This window comes from Perca fluviatilis, chromosome 11 (assembly GCF_010015445.1).
Source record: "Perca fluviatilis chromosome 11, GENO_Pfluv_1.0, whole genome shotgun sequence".
Classification (NCBI taxonomy): domain Eukaryota; kingdom Metazoa; phylum Chordata; class Actinopteri; order Perciformes; family Percidae; genus Perca; species Perca fluviatilis.
Window position 1 is genome coordinate 19,365,350 of NC_053122.1, and position 14,870 is coordinate 19,380,219.

The 14,870-nt window shown below is 39.5% G+C and overlaps 1 long non-coding RNA gene across 3 annotated transcripts; it reads left to right on the forward strand.

Annotated features, from left to right (window-relative positions):
• The first annotated feature begins 2,130 nt into the window (after nt 1-2,130).
• On the forward strand, nt 2,131-8,470 carry LOC120568772. Of its 3 annotated transcripts, XR_005640776.1 has the most exons (4): nt 4,516-5,208; nt 5,924-6,432; nt 7,759-7,917; nt 8,147-8,470. It is a non-coding gene; the product is annotated as an uncharacterized LOC120568772 (long non-coding RNA). The 3 variants fall into 3 exon arrangements; XR_005640777.1 differs by lacking the exons at nt 4,516-5,208; nt 5,924-6,432 and adding an exon at nt 2,131-2,376; XR_005640775.1 differs by having other exon boundaries at nt 4,516-6,432.
• The last annotated feature ends 6,400 nt before the right edge of the window (nt 8,471-14,870 follow it).

Below are 14,870 nucleotides of genomic sequence, written 5' to 3' on the forward strand. Positions count from 1 at the left end.
AATTGGCGGGTAACACTGTCAATCTACCTGCCACTTTGGTGGGTAGCCAATGAGAATTGAGTGATTCAGATGCGTAACTATCGGTAAGCAGGGTACGCTGTTGCTTACGGGCCTGGTCCAATCAGGGGCCCTCATCACTGGAAGACATTGATTGACAGCCGGGGCTCCCTATCGCGCAGCCACTGACCAAGTGGGAGGGAGAACGGGTCAAATTCATTTCCTTGTTTAGGTTATCAAGACGAGACGTGTGTGTGACTTGAACATCTCACATTTACCAACAAAACATACAGCGAAAGACCGTGCAAAACATTTCAGACTGTCCTGCCAACCTGTATACATTAGCTAAGTTTCCATCCACTTGTCAATCGAATTATCTGAAGTTCGGTAAAAAAACTCATGCAAATAAAGCTGGTGAAAGTGTGTTTCCATCAAACAGCTCTAAAGCGAATAAAAAGCTGTGCGTAATGACGTCACATGCTGTTTTGCGATTAAATTGGTCTATCGAACTGATTTGAGACATTTTAAGGTGTTTCCATTCATTTTTGCACTGAATCGCACAACATTCAAGCGAACTTTTGCGAACAAAGTTTTGCTAGAAAAAAGTAGTAGTTGTTGTTAATATTAGAAGCCAAGCTAAGCTACGATGGGCCTTTGACAGAGGATCTGATCCAGCTCATCAAAAAGGTGGAACTTGCCTTTTATTTACCTTCCGGCACCGCTGCGAGACAACTCTCTTTTTTGAGCCGTGTATCGCTGTTTGAGCTCCTTCCATTTACTCCGCAGGACGTCCCACGGCTTGTTGTAAGGGACATTCTAAAACGCTTAACGTGAAAAAGCTTAACATGGTTTAATGTATCTAAACAACGATCAATCATCACCAGATGTATCATGGTCATATCTTGTCATGAACACTTAAGCCTGTCAAAAAAACTAAATCGAAATCCAACGATTATAGAAGTTATCTCACGTTAATGTTTTCTTCATCATAGTGTCAGATAACGTCCATAATATTTGGACATTGGGTTAGATTTGACCGTTTTAAGTGGTTATGATGAGCAATATAGGAGAGGATTTTTTTGGTGATGATTGATCGTTGTTTATGTACATTAAACCACGTTAAGCTTTTTCACATTAGGACTTATAAAGCCAATGAGAACCGTGGAGAGTCAACCCCCAGCCGCTCCGCCGCCCTGCTGTGAAGCAGAAATGCTTTATGTCAGATAATGTCCATAATAATTGGACTTTGGGTTCGAGTTTTTGACAGTTTCCAGTGGTTATGAGGAGCAATATGAGAGAGAAATTAGGTAATCATTTATCATTGTTTAGGTACATTAAACCATGTTAAGCTTTTTCCTCGCCTAGGGCACAATGAAGAAGAAAACAACGTGAGATAACTTCTATAATCGTTGGATTTTGATTTAGTTTTTTTGACAGGCTTAAGTGTTTATGACAAGATATGACCATGATAAATCTGGTGATGATTGATTAAACCACGTTAAGCTTTTTCACGTAAAGCGTTTTAGAATGTCGCTGTCGTAACCTTTGTTGGTTATTTCCTTCGCGAGCTCCTGATAAATGATCTTGTTTCTTAGATTTTTGCTATCTAAAATAGCCGTTATATTTTTCTGTTAAATTAAATTAAAAAAGTATCTTGTCTCCTCGTTTGTCCACTTACATCTGTTTTTGTTGACAGCTGTCATGTGTGCAAACAGAGCGGAAATACTGGGCGGAAATGAACTGAAACTTCTTCTTCTTTGTTTTATTGCGGGTTGCAACCATAAAATGACCTAAAACTTAATCGCAATTCATTATTTACTTAATTCGGATAAAAACGTGTGGATGGAAACATCGCTATTGTAACATAAATGTACACTGTAACGATTTTTCACTCTTAAGTCTCTGAAAGTTGCTGCGGTTTCATTTTGTCAGCTGTCTGTTGCGGGCGGGCCTGTTACTCCGTTTCCCCTGCGACTGACGCGCACACACACACACACACACACACACACACACACACACACACACACACACACACACACACACACACACACAATCACACAAACACACGGTGGATGCAGGAAAAAATGCAGATGAGACCTACAGGATGACCTAAATTGAGGACAGCTACGCTCGTTATTGTAAGTGCAATGATAAGTTAAAGTCCAATATGAAACCATATGAATGTGAGTCCCAGCCCAGGTTAGGAAATTAACTAACAATGTAAAGGTCATAGGCAGTGGGCCAAGTCCGTCTATCTCAAAACTTGTGTTGTTACCTTGTGGAATTGATTTGGCCAATCACGTTATTCGTTGAACCGGCGGCCATGAGTCTACAACCCAACCTGGAGAGACCGGTGTATCTCGGCAAGACAACATCAAGGTAAGATTTATTTTACAATGCTTATACACCCCTATATCTTAATGCTTTTCATATAAGTTGTATTTAAGACTGTAAGCTATACTTCGCCGTGACTATATGCGTTGTCGTTGATGAGAACAGTAGCCATGAAAGAATGTTTGTAGTGGAGCAGTAAAGCTAGCTAGCTAACGTTACGTTGCGTAGGCTAATCCCAAATAATAATTCGGTGCATGCACAATGAACTAAGCAAAGAGTATTAAAATATGGGATAATTACGGGAAAATATTTAAACAGGAAGACATCATGAAATAAGTCTAAATAAGGGAGAATCACGGGCGGAATGGGAGGGTTGACAGTTTGTGCAGGTTGGTTACAACAAGCTAACTAGGCTACAAGTAAGCTAGACAAATTTTCAGCTAAAAAGAGTGCAAACCAAAACGAAGAAATGATTTCAAATCAACTTGTCATGTGTTAGTGGTAGTGATGGACAGAGATGGAAAACGTACTCACTTCCCATACTCCAGTAGAAGTATTGAATGTTAAAATACTCTGGTAAAGACAGACAGATTTTTATTGATCCCAAAAAAATGGGAAATAACGGTGTTGCAGCAGCAAAATATCAGACACACAGCACACATACAGAGTATACATTAAATAATAGGAAACAATATACATTAAATAATAATTGAATACTACAAGAGCAATATTTAAATTATTAATAATTATTAATTTAATTATTGTGACAGAGGCTGGGACTCCAGGTTAATATGATTCTGACTGAGTTGCAAGATATGAATTCAATTTTGATTCTGTGAGAATTCAAGAAATCAACGAGAGGGATAACTTTTCCTGCTACAGATTTTCCACTGTGGTCAGAAAACACATGGGAGACACTTTGTTTCTCTCACTATGACTCGAGTCGGTACTCGCTCCAAAGCTAATCACTGTCACTCTCTTACTTCTCCCTCGATTTATCACACACTCCCCACACAAACGCACATGCCGGCTCGACGCACACACCAGCGCAGAAGTATAAACATCAGGCCACTTACGTAGGCTACGGCGAGAGCTCTGCGTGGAGCCTCCGCACAACTTTTAAACGGCCTTTACGTTAACATTAGCCCAAAATCATGTTGATTTGAGACAAGACCAAGTAACGTTAACTTAAGTGATCTTGAAAACAAGAACGGCCTTGAGTAACATTAACGTCGCTACAGCACTGTTATACTAAATCAAGTTACTGAATTTGTTTGATGTAAGGAGTAAAAGTAAAAAGTCCTTACAAAAATAAATAGTAAAGTAAAAATATATGAAATCTACTTGAGTACAGTAAGAAGATATTTGTACTTTGTTACTTCCCATTTCTTGTCATTGAGCCAATTACGGTAGATTGTCACAGTTCGTACAATGACATAATTCTGTGCATGCTAGCTTATGCTTTTTGCAGGTGCACTTCCCTCCCACACATTTAAGAATTTTGCATTGGCAGTGCACCAGCTCTAAGACACTCTGTGGTGCTGGGGGCAGTATCATCCAGTGCACTACCAAGTGTTCTCCCTCCATCCTCCATCCATGCTGTACTGGTGGGGGTATTTCAGGTCGTTTTTGTAGACTTCTCCTGTAGAATGAAAAAAATGAAAAGATAACTTTGGCCTATTAACCTACTGTATCAGAATTATGTTTCTGATTTAGTTTTTTATCTTTAGAATGACATATTAGCTGCGACATGTACCTGTGTATTGCAGCCTGGTAGTTGGCACGCTGAATGTGTTGCTGAAGGGAGTCTTGATTAGGAGGAAGGCTCCTTTCGAGACATTTCCCAGACCTAAACATGTGCCACCTTGCCTGGTTGACACTTTTGACATCTTTTACATCATATAGCTCGCATGTGAAGGCCTCCACTGCCTCATAGAGGTCTGGGGTCACAGTGAAAGTTGTGTCTATTCGTTGGAATGTGTTGCAGTGCTCTTGATTGGATAGGAGTGCCTTCATTGCCTTCACCTTTCCTATGCCATACAGGGAGCTGACAGTGTCACAACCAGTGAAACAGTGAAGACCAATCAGTGCATCGCAGACTATCGCTCCCAGCTGGTTATGGATCTTCTGAACTTCGACTGTGCGAGAATTTCCTCCTTTCCCTGTCTGGAAATACAGGTGTGCTCCAATGTCTTTGTAGAAAGCGAGGGCCAGTACAAACACATCAGTGTCAGGACTTCTGATAATAATATTCCTGCTGTAATCAGCAGCATGAGCACAGTGTAGCAGTAGTCTGGTGTCCGCTTCTTCCTGCGTCGTGAACAGCTCTGGCATTGGCAGGGCTTCCAAATCAGTTGTATCTGGGTTTTTTTTTTAGAGCATGGCACTCTCCTCCATGTGCAACAATCAGAGTCAGGTCCTCAATCATGTGCCCTCCAGATGTACACCATCTATCAAAGAAAAATTGTAGGAGATTTTCCTTATTTTCCCCACATGCCAAGAACTTTGCACATTGCTTTGGTGTCCTTTGGTCTTCAGAATATATTTTGGTAATTTGACAACCCTTCACTACACGTCTGTCTCGTTCTGCATTCTTGATGCTCATGACTTTGTAGGTGTCTGGAACAAAATGGATTACTTTGGACTTGCTAGCTTTGGCCACACTGACAATCAGCCTGAGAGCACCGTCAGCAAACATCCCGAAAGTCGGTTGGGGTTTCATCACTTGTACAAGTGCCATAGCATCCCACACCCACGTGGAGCCCTCATGAATGTTGTCCACTGTTGCTGGTGGGTGTACAACAGCTTCCAGGAAGTGCAGCAGCTTTGCTTTGTCCGTTTTCATCAGAGAGCCATCAAAATGAGCTAGTGCGGCAGGTAAGGGCCCTAAACTATGTACAAGCATCTCACTCATGTCAATTTACAATTTACAACTACAATTAATCTGGCAAAAAGATCACAGTCTGCTTTTAGGGATATCTCTCTACCTTTTGCTTTTGTTACTGTTGTAGTTGCAGTGTCTTTGAAGGTCTTGAGTTTCATTTTCTTTATGAGCTGATAAATGCCTACCTCATTACTTTGTAGCCTCTTTTCATAGAATTCTATTAAGGCTTTCTCTCCTCTCTCTTTTGCTTCATTCAAATCATTAAAAATCGCCTCTGATGCAACATGTCCAGATGTTATATGGTAAAGGACCTCTTGATCGATGGAAGGATCAAATGGATTTATCATGTTCTGAATGGTGGATATGATGTTCTTTACATCCCTCTCATCACGTTCTCTGCGTGTGTCATCAAGTTCAGCTCGTTGTTTTGTTGTGGGGCTGTGCCCGGCCATGCCTTTGCACTCCATACTGATAGCTGCACGTTCATGATGTGTGAGTGTCCATCTATGAACTGCACCGTTGTTAAGTGAAAACCCAGTCAGTCCACCTTTAGTTTTAGAGTCACGGTTTGCTGTTTGTTCAATGACTTGATCACATGCTGTGTATGCAAAGCCATATGTTTGCTGTCTTTGGGCAACAAAATCCCCTGATTGGAGTTGGTAGTTTATGTTTGGATGAGTGTACCCTAAACTGACCATTTCCATCCAGTATGTTGACAGGTAGCGGGCATAGTTGATCCTGTCATAACAGAAGAACCATGGCATAATGGAACGCACACTTGATAGGTGGAGACTCCAGTTTGCCTCTCGTGTTCCTCTGATGAAGAGGAGAAGATCTTCAACCATTGAAATGTATGTGCACCAAAAGTGGAATGTCTTGTTGGTGGTGTTGTCTTTAATGAAATCTTCATACCCTTTCATTAGCTTTTGAAAGTTCTCAGACATTACCAGATCATCAAATTCTTCACCAGGGAAAGCTGTCTGCAGATCAACAGCAGTCTTGACAACAGCTTCACGTCCATTTTCTGGCAGAATGTCCAGGTATGCCTGCCAGCGAAGTCTCTGTAGGGCTTCACACATTAATTTGTGTGCACGCATGCTTCGATTGTATTGATGTCCAGATATGACTCCCTCCACAGATCCTGCAGCAACAACTTCAGCTTCTATCATGACATCCTGAAATCCTGCGTCTCCAAATCGCTTCCCAATACAGGCCAGGTACGCCATGGCTGTGTGAAAATCCTCCCATTCGAAGGACGAGTCGTTCCTCAAATGTTTTGTTTGTCCAACGAATCTCTTGGGTTTTTGAATATATGGCCTGATCCATTACTAACACAATTTCATTCAGCTTTAGTTTGTCTGCTATAGCTATGGAACGTGTAAGGATGGTGTGCACCGTGTTTAAGTCTGTTGGACTGGCATCAATGACAGGCAGGTAACCAATGTTAGATTGTGGTGGAATTGCACCTCTCTGCAGCAGTGTATTGTAGCCAGTCCATCCAGGAAGAACACTTCTTTGGACTTCTTGAGTCTTCATGAAGAAGTAAGCACTGTCAATTGTCCTTGCTGTCGCCTGCACAGGAATGTAGATCTCACATCCAACTTCAATTCTAGACTTTCTGGACCAGCCCTTTTTCCTCTTGTAAAGATGTCAATTTGGATAGGAGGTGGTTGAAGGGACCTTTTCCGGCTTTTCTGCAGCGATACAAATTCAGAGGTAGTTACATCACTGGAGGTGGGCTTCTGAATTATGATGCCGTTGGTGTTACGCGTTGTGCCCTTTCCTGACAGCGTTTCCTCACCAAAGTCATTGTTGTCCCAAACAAGAGTTGCAGAGATTTCAGGTACAATGCTTGGTGGGATGTATGTACCACCTCTTTCAAGCTGCAGCTCTGCGAGAGCAGTGTCATGCTCAAGCACTTGGGTGTGTGAGCTACAGTGCCCAAGACCATTCAAAATCCCAATTACCTGTGCTGAGCCAGTCATATGCCTAACCGCCATGGCTAGCGCAGTGTGCTTTGGCATGAGCCACCTTCCTCTCATAGCAAGATTCATGATGTCCTGGCACATTGACCCAATCTTCTGCTTCTCATCCACACCAACACTGACATGCTGAACACAGGATTGAAACTCTGAAGTTGTACCTGTTATCCAAGCAATAACATTGTACAACTCGGGTGGTATCATTCTCAAAGCAGTATCAATGTTAAGGTCTTGGGCTGTTGGTGGCCATGGCAGTTTAGCTGTACATTTGCATTTGTCCTGTATGATCTCCTTAAGAGACATGGCTGCATGATACAGAAGTCTCTCATAAGTCTGCCCCTCCACAACCTGGCTTAGCTCAGTGTCATCCTCATTGTCGTCATCACTTTGGTCTGATGATGATGACTGTTGTGTTGCTATCAGGGATAACCTCCTCAGCACACAAGTCTTCATCAAATACTAAATAATTTTTTGATGACTTCAAAAACTGTCTCACATTTTGAAAGCTTTTCTTTTTTCCTTTTTCTATGACATAACATACTGATTCTTCTTGCATATTAGGCATAGAGCTGGGAGTAGATGAGACGCTCTCCTTGGTTGTTCGGGGCCATCATCCAATGCAGAGCGCAGAATCCGGACCTTGGAGACATTCTCATCATTGACGGGCAGTGGTTCAGCTACATCTGTCAGTGGTTGGGCTTCACCTACATAACAGAACAGGTATAAGATGGAATATGGTGAAAAATGTTTTAGTTAAAGATGGCTGTTTTTGAGCTATTTAACAAAATATTTGTGGTCAGAAGTGCAGTAGTCTTGTCAAGCTCGTTTAAGGTGGCTAGTATCTTAATACAAATGTCAGGATGAAAAATGTGATTTAAAATTCTCTGGTAATGTGCGCTTTCTGTGTTTATTTATCTGAATATAATTAATTTGTTTATCTAACACACAGACATGGACAGGACAACATCATATCTCAACAACCACAGATGACCCATCTTGATCTATCGACCCCACCAACAGAACCTGGCCAAGAAAGCCCCAAAACTTCTGCACTTCCTCCCACATGCTGCTACTGTTTTTTTTTTAAATTTATTTTCTATTATTCTTAAATTTGCTATGAACCTTTGACCCCACACTCATATTGCACGGCCTTTTGCTACTTGTCCCCTTGTTTATTTATAATATGTCTAGTAATGTCATCCACTTGCACTGATACACTATATTAATACAGTGTACATGCTGTCTGCAATGTTAATAAATAACTGCTTCCCTACACTTCTCCATTGCAGTGTGCTGTAATGTATTTTTCTGAGACAATAAAGCACTACTTGCTCTATTTGACATGATGCATAATGCACCAATACACACAGAGATTGAGTGATGTGATCTATAGGAAGACCCTCTCAGCCTCTCTAATAATAGATATATCACTCCAGAACTGGTTCTGTTTAGGTAGTGGAATGAAAGTAGTTGTACAACCTTTTGAGTTGCACAGTTGTCACCATTAAGTAATTAATGGGATCACCAGCTAAAGAATTCAGTAAATAGCTGTGTGCACATGCTCAAAAGCAAACAAAAGCAATCCCTCAGAATGAAACTTATGCATCAGGGAATAGCCCAGAGTCCAGGGTTAGCCAGACCATTTTAATTGGGGTAGAAACCTTAATTCTGATTGGCTGGGTGACGTTGACGTTTTGGGAATAGGAGGCGTTTCTGGTGCAGCCAGGGGTGTAAATTACAGAGAACAGCCACCGCTTGCTCAAAATCGGGTTTTACCGCTGCACAACTACTTTCACAATACTGTCTGGACAATGTTGTTATTATACATTTGATACAAACCTTCACTGTTGTTAGCTGCCTTTTCTCTCATCTTACGTGCTCTTGCAATGTGTTCTTTGTTGGTGAAGAGCATGTAGCATTCTCTGTGAAATCCTACATTAGCCGGCACATCTTCATGGACGTCTTCGGAGTTTAGTTTAAATTCAAATACGGCTTTTTCAGCTACTGTACTCTCTATGGTTTGCAGGTTCACCCATAAGTGTGTACATTGCACAAACTTTGCCCAACTTGTCTGGGAAAAGGGGGTTACAGGGCTTTTTACGACTGAAGCTAAGTGGATACAACACTTCATGTTTACCTCAGTATTACAAGTAGCCGTCTGATACTTTTTTTGTGTTGTTACATTGTGTTGAAACCGGCAAATAAACAGGATTACTAATAATAACGTTAGAAAACCTAAAGACTCAACCAAAACGCTACATCTCACCACAAAAAAATTGTACTAGCCCATCTATTAATCTCATCGTAATCTGCTGTACAATAACAAGTTTGTCCGCATTGACATATATATAAGTGCAGTAGTCTTGTCAAGCTCGTTTAAGGTGGCTAGTATCTTAATACAAATGTCAGGATGAAAAATGTGATTTAAAATTCTCTGGTAATGTGCGCTTTCTGTGTTTATTTATCTGAATATAATTAATTTGTTTATCTAACACACAGACAAGCTAAGTGGACATAGTAGACATATATATAAGTTTGTCCGCTCCGCTGTAGAATCTTCATTATTTATGTTGGTTGTCAAGGAAACGGAGATTTTTCTAACATTATTATTAGTAATCCTGCTTATTGCCGGTTTAAAAAAGTAAGAGTTTGTAAGGACATTTTGCGTCCAATGTGCATACAACAAAGTTGGAAACAATGTCTGTAGTACTTATACAATTTTTTTACATGACCTCAGCAAAAAAAAACGTACACAGCGGCGAGGTAAGTATTAAATTCATAATAACGGGGTCCGGCCCACCGCCTATCAACAAGCCACTGACAGATATGTTCATATTTGATTCATTCAATAAATTATTATTTTGTGTCTTAAATCCACCAGCCATTTTCATATTATACCAACACCATCATCCTGAGCCTTTTTGGTAAGGTTCCTAGAAAATCTCAGCCCAGAGTAATAAATTAATAGTACCTATTATTATTCTCCCCCAAACAAGTTTCCTTTTTTTTTTTATACTTGCATCTTTATTGGAGTTTTATGGGAACAACAACAAACAGAAAAAAAATAAATGAATAAATAAATAAAAAGACCATACATTGAACCAAATCAAAGGGAGGCCAAGGAGGAGGTATCTAGTACAAATGAAACAAAATATGTCAAATTGTGGTCTTCGGAATCACTGATCAATACACCATACATATACCGTACTTCTACCCTCTTTTGTGTAAGTTTACCAAAACCCAATCAGTAGAATCTCACAAAGTTAACTCACAGAGTATAGTTATATTGGGAGGAACAGTTATGCAGTCTCTAGAGACAGAAAATTGACCCATTTTCTCAATTTTTCCTTGAATCTCTTAACCTTATGGAATAGATCAATTTTTCCATTATAAAAATGCTTTGAATTATACTTTTCCATTGCTGTTGGTCTGGGATGCTAGATTTGAGCCAAAGTCTAGTAATAGCCTTCCGGTCCGCAGATAATAAAATCTTGGCTAAATAGAGGTCCTCCTTCCGCACACTTTCTGTGACGTTTCCAAGAAACATGACTTTACATTCCTTTGGTATAGTGTATCCCAGCACCTTCTGTAATGTAAACGATATTCCAAAATGGTTGAATTTTAGGACATGTCCAGAAGATGTGTGTGTGGTTTGCGTCCCTGCTACCACAGACTCTCCAACAGTCTTGAGGTATCCCAAGTTGTTTACTCTTCAAATAAGGAGTGATGAAAAACCTCATAAAACACTAAATTCTCTCCACTGTTGGGAGTTGGTGGAGGTCTAGAGTAGACAGCATGTTTGATACCATTCATCCTCCGTGAGGACAACCTTTAATTCCCATTCCCATTTTACATAGTGTAGTGTTTTTCAAGTTCTCTATCAGACTCCGATAGAATTTAGACACGATCTTATTCGATTTTTGTTGATAAGCACCACACATTATTTCAGTAAGAGAGTTTACCACGTCAGAAGGAATCCCCTTAATTTCTTTGCAGTAATAATCTCTCAACTGTGAGTATCTGAATAGATCATGATTATTTAGATCAAAACTATCCTTTAGCTCCTGAAAACTCTTCATCTTGTTGTTTTTAATAGCTATGCAGAAAGCTGTCAGGCCCTTATTCATCCAATCCTTAAAAGTCCTGTCATAAATAACGGCTTAAATCTATTGTCCAGTGCTATCCATCTCAGTATTTTTGGATCATTTTTAAGTTTCAATTGCTTAATCAGAGAGAACCATATCCCAAGGGAAAAAGTAACTATAGGATTCAGACCCTTCCTTAGAGTGTCATCCAGGCCCTCCTCTCCCAACAGGGTTTGAACATTATAATCTGGTGCATAGGTCTCAATATCTTTCCATCGTGCAATATAAGAGTTATCACACCAAAAGGCACAAAGGTCGTAGTTGTGCAGCTTGAAAGTATAGTTTTAGGTTTGGCAAAGCCATTCCACCTTTCTCTTTTGGCAGATACAAAGTAGAGAGACTTATTCTGGGGCGTTTTCCCCCCCATCTGAACCTTGACACCATTTTGTCCCATTGTGCAAATTGTTGAGGAGGTATTTCCACTGGAAGCGACTGGAACAGATACAGGAGCCTTGGCAGAATGTTCATTTTTATTACATTTATTCTGCTACTAAAATCTAGCGGGTAGGTCGACCACCTCTCCAAATCTTTTTTTATGTTATCATTTATTGGATTAAAGTTTGCTTTGTATAGCAGCTCAGGGTTTTTTGTTAGGTTAACACCTAAATATTTCAGTGTTTTTGTTTTCCAATTCACATTTAATTTATTTTTAATTTCTTCTCCTGGAGAGTAATTAAAATGAATAATTTGAGTTTTTGTAATATTTAGTTTATAACCTGAGCAAACATGAAACTGTTCAATTACCTCCAAAAGTTTAGGGAGAGAGGTGTCCAAGTCCTGTAAGTATAACATAACGTCGTCAGCAAATAGTCCTATTTTGTGCTCCATTTGTCCCATAGTGATACCCTTTAATCCCTCCTCTTGTCTAATAGCCTGTGCCAGTGGTTCAATATACAGAGCAAAGAGGATGGGGCTTAGACAGCATCCTTGCCTCACTCCTCTTCCCAAATAGAAACGATCTGTTAGAGACCCATTCACACATTCTGGCGGTAGGCTGTTGGTAAATTGCCCTAATAATTTTTATTGAGTCTTGACTGAATCCAAATCTTTCAAGCGTCTGGTACAGGAATTCCCACCCCACCCTATCAAATGCCTTTTCAGCATCCAGACTTATAAGAGCTGCACTTGATTTACCTCTGTTGATTTTTCTGAGTATGTGTAAAGTTCTTCTAATATTATCCTGTGTTTGTCTACCTGGAATGAACCCACTCTGGTCCTTATCAATTAAATATGTAACAAATGATTCCAGTCTTTTAGCAATAACTGAAGTATACAATTTATAGTCCACGTTCAAAATGGAAATGGGTCTGTAATTAACACAATCATCTCGATCTTTCCCCTCCTTGGGAATCAAAGACACAATGGCCTCTTTCCAAGATGGTGGTATGCGACCTTCCTTTATCGTCCAGTTGAAAGATCTTAACAAAATTGGGTTCAGTTTGTCACGAAATTTTCTGTACCACTTCGCAGGAAGAAACCCATCACCACCCGGAGTTTTATTAGTTTTCATTTTTCCCAGCGCCTTATTTAATTCTTCCAGTGAAATCTCTTTGGTGATTGTTTTGTTCTGTATCTCCCCAATGCTAGGTAAATCTAATGAATAGAGGAAATTCCTTATGTACCACTTGTTCACGGTCTCATCTTGTGAATAAAGTTTTTGATAGTATTCAATCTCCTCTGGCTTAGTTTCAATTTTCTGTGATATTGGGTTTTTAATTTTGTGAATTGCAGTATCCGTATGTTGTTTCCGTAATCTACGAGCAAGTAACTTTGCTGACTTGGGACCAAGTTTATAATAACTTTGCTTGACGTATCTTGCCTTTTTCTCTACTTCCAGATTAAGTAATTCTTCTATTTGTATTTTTACTTCCTTTATCTGTTTTTGTGTATTTAATTCTCTTTTACGCTTAAATTTATTTTCTAACTCTTTTAAAGTATTCATACATTTTTCATATTTCTCTTTTCTAACTCTCGGGGGGTGTGCGGTTATAGGTATTCGGTTTCGCGGGGTTGCCTTAAACCCCCCCCAAATTAAAAAGGGTAAACCCCTAAAAATTTTTTTTTTAAAAAAAATAATTAATTTTTTTTTAATAATTTAAAAAAATTTATTTATTTTTATAAAAAAATATATTTTTTTTTTTGTTTTTTTTTTTTTTTTTTATTTTTTTAAATTTTTATTTTAAATAAAATAAAAACCCAAGAAAAAAATAAAACCAAAAAAAACTATATTTCAAAAAAAAAAAAAAAAAAAAAAAAAAAAAAAAACCCCCCCCCAGTAATGGGTATAGTCTCTTTGTGTGGGGTGTAATAGCCTCCATACATCTACAAGTCCAGTTTCTTTAAGGGTAGTGTTTAAAAATCTTTTATTTCTGATTTGACTAGTTGTGTCCAGATTATAATTCAGTATTACATTGAGATCTCCACCACAAATACATATTCCCTCAGATTCTAGAGAGATCACATCAAATAAGTCTTTAAAAAGGGATCTATCACTATTTGGAGGCGCGTATATACAAACTAAAGTCAATTAGCTGTTTTCAGCTTTGCCCTTCACTATAACATAGCGTCCCTCCTTGTCTTTTATTTCTTTATATATGTCAAATTTCAAAGACTTCGAGATGAGGATGGCTACCCCTCTTTTGTGACTGTGAACATAAGAGCTGTGGCAGATTTTCTCGTATCCAAATTTTTTTAGTTTCTCGTGCTCTTCTGGTGACAAATGGGTCTCCTGCAGAAAGATAACGTGTTTATTTTCTCTCTTTATTTTTGTCATTACCCTTGCTCTTTTAATTGCATTCCCAAGACCGTTTACATTCAGTGACATTATTTCAAGTTTTTGTAACATCAGGTAACAATAAAATAAAATATAGCTCTTCCCCCTCCCAAACCCTCCAAAACAGAAAGCAAGAAAAATGAACTAATGAACACACAAAAGTATTTAACATGAACACATTGACTTCCAAAATGAGGTATTAAAAGTACACTCTGGGTTATAATCCCAACATTAAGTGAGGGGGAAAAACCTCGCACGAAGCGAGGGCCCCCTCCCAGAACTAGTGATAACGCAACATGAGTTTCACTCATTCCAGCTCAAACTTATCATCCTCGAAGTAGGGTAAATATATTCCTAAAGCCTATAATAGAATCAACTTTGTCAAATTACAACCGTAGATCTAATCAGCACATATTTTATGTGTGGGTTATTAGACCCAAAATAAACAGGCGGAAAGTACCTGTAGGACATGCTGATTTTTAGTTAGGACGGGGAACGTTGAAACTCCTGTAGCCAATCGCGTACGCGTTTGATAGCTTCCCTTGTCTCTGTGGCGAGGGACGAGTTGCCATGGTGATCCAGCAGGACAGCCGTGTCGAGTTCTCCACGGTCCTGGGGTTCTTCCACCTCGATTCCCTGATTTCTCATCTCCCGTGCAGCCTCCGCCGGGGTGTGGTACAACCGTGGGCCCGTGTCCCAATGGATTCGAAGGTTGGTGAAAAGGTGATTGAAATCGGATGCCTTTGGCCTTTAGC